At 33.0% G+C, this 2,496-nt stretch overlaps 1 non-coding gene across 1 annotated transcript; it reads left to right on the top strand.

Moving 5' to 3' along the window:
- The first annotated feature begins 1,223 nt into the window (after positions 1 to 1,223).
- Positions 1,224 to 1,295, top strand: Trnat-cgu. The gene has a single exon. It is a non-coding gene; the product is annotated as a tRNA-Thr (tRNA).
- Positions 1,296 to 2,496: the final 1,201 nt, after the last annotated feature.

Genomic DNA, 2,496 nt, shown 5'->3' with positions numbered 1-2,496 from the left:
AAATTAAATGTAAAATTATTATAAATCTATGGAACATTATTATTCATTATTATTATTATTATTGTTGTTGGTGCTGCTGCTGCTTCTAATGTATTTTATCGATTTATATTATTATTATTATTATTATTGTTATTATTGCTACTACTATTACTGTTATTACATCAGTTATTATTATTATAATCATATTGAAAAATGGAGACAACATAATTCAGCATTCTTTATTACAAACAACCAATCAATTTAATTGCTTATAAAATTCATACATAACAAAACACAAAAAAAAAAACATGAATGTAAATAATTTAATGAATTCCGATTTTATTGAATTACCACCATAGCTTAATAATTCAAAGTTACAAATAATACAAGATCAGATTGTAAATGTATTCCCAACTCGGTTTATATCTGTTACTTCAACCAGTACAACGAGTTGGTATCTCCTCCATGGTTGAAACAAGAGAACTGCTTTTGCGCTAGACTAGTTGGGTTTGCGTACAAAGGATGCCGCCAGCTCTAGACAGACATGGGAAACTCATTCCAACGAGTTGCCATACGCTCGATTGTACACAAACACATGTATTGCTGCATTTCGTTGTTTGCGGTCGTACGTCTCTATCTTTGGCTGTCTGCCACGATCGAGAGATAGCATTCCATACTACCGAATTTTCACACAGTTTATTACACACACACAAACACAATCTTGGTGGCTTGGCCATTCATTCTTATGTGACTAATTGTGTAGAGTATAGTCTGTATTTCAGTCGCTGCAAAACATCTGATATTTTAGAGGTTGCCCGTCGGGACCTACCCTTTTGAATTTGAGTTGCCCGACGTAAATTTTTGGTTGCCGCGGGACGTCGGGCACCCGATTCTGCGAGCCCTGATTGTTATTGTCGTGATGGAATAATAGACAATAACTGGATTTGCGTCAGGAGAAACAAGCTCAATGGTCTAGAGGTATGATGCCAGGCTAGTGATCTGGAGATCGTGGGTTCGAGTCCCACCCGAGAACAACTTGCGATTTTTTTTCGCAGTTGTTTTCAAATGTACTGAGTATTCGGAACATTTCCACGTCAGGTAGGGCAAAATTACACCAATACATGTTTCTCCCGACGCAAATCCAGTTATTGTCTATTATTCCATCACGACAATAACAATTACTCTCAACACTGCGGTACCCGCTGCTTACTTGGACTCGAATTCAACCCTGGCCATCAGGCGCAGCTCGGTGGTCTAGAGGTATGATGCCAGGCTCGTGATCTGGAGATCGTGGGTTCGAGTCCCACCCGAGAACAACTTGCAATTTTTTTCGCAGTTGTTTTCAAATGTACTGAGTATTCGGTACATTTCCACGTCAGGTAGGGCAAAATTATACCTATACATGTCTATAATTTATTTAATCAAATAAACTAACAGTTTTCAATAACTCATAGAGCAAAACAAAACAACAACAAAAAAATTTGGTTTTTACAGATTCACAGAATATATATTTCTTTGTGTTAAACTATTTACCCATCTTAATATCGTAGTTGATTACAGTCTTTGTGTGTCAGTAAAATAAAATATTTCCTATATATTTCAATTTTTTAAAATTCTGTTCTTGTATTTTTTAATATTTAATAATTTTATAAATGCCTATTGATATTGGTATTGATAATTTGTTAATGTTTAGGTTTTTATAATTTGTTAATATTTAGGTTTTTATAATTTGTTAATATTTAGGTTTTTCTAATTTGTTAATATTTATTTTTTTTTAATTTGTTAATATTTACTTGTTACTTGTTACTTGTTGTTTGTATAGCGCCTTTCTTTTCAATTAGGAAGTGCTGAAGTTCTTTTCCCTGATCATTGGGTCCACATGCTAAGTGTTGCTACTGACAATCAGCGCAGGAGCATGTAAACCTACCAGGTTCCCATTTATACTCCTAGGTGAAGAGAAGCAATGTAGATAGTGTCTTGCTCAAGGACAAAAGGGCTGTTTCACAATCAGGGAACATTTTTCAAAATCACACTATTTGACCCTGCTGCCTGTTTATTAAAAAAGCCTCAGGATTTCTTTCTATTCCTAAATATAACACACCCATAGCCCTTCGTAACCCAATATAAAAATAGTTGTACTGGTTCTTTAATTTTTTTTAAAAACTACAATGTTCATTTTTTTTAGACATTTCAGTGTTTCACTCTAAAATAACACATTTTAACTTCCTAAATTTAAATACTAAACCTAAGATACAAAAAAAAATTATTCAATAAATTATTTTGGCAAAAAAATTATAACAAAATTAAAATATTGTCAAAAAAACTCTTAAAATGTCCTCTCCTTTACATGATATTTTTAACATCATTAAAATATAATTCAAGAAGTTATCCAGAGCAAGCAGAATGGCTTAAAAGATTGCTGTATATCATCTAATTAAAAGCAATAAAAATTATGAACTTATAATTTGGTGTACTCAATTGGTACAGTGGTAACCAGTGCCATGCATTGGCGTAAAA

Source organism: Anneissia japonica, unplaced genomic scaffold (genome assembly GCF_011630105.1).
Source record: "Anneissia japonica isolate Jap-2015-1 unplaced genomic scaffold, ASM1163010v1 scaffold2678_len24206_cov245, whole genome shotgun sequence".
Lineage (NCBI taxonomy): Eukaryota > Metazoa > Echinodermata > Crinoidea > Comatulida > Comatulidae > Anneissia > Anneissia japonica.
The sequence above is the reverse complement of the archived record's forward strand: the minus strand, read 5'-3'. Positions and strand labels throughout refer to the sequence as shown.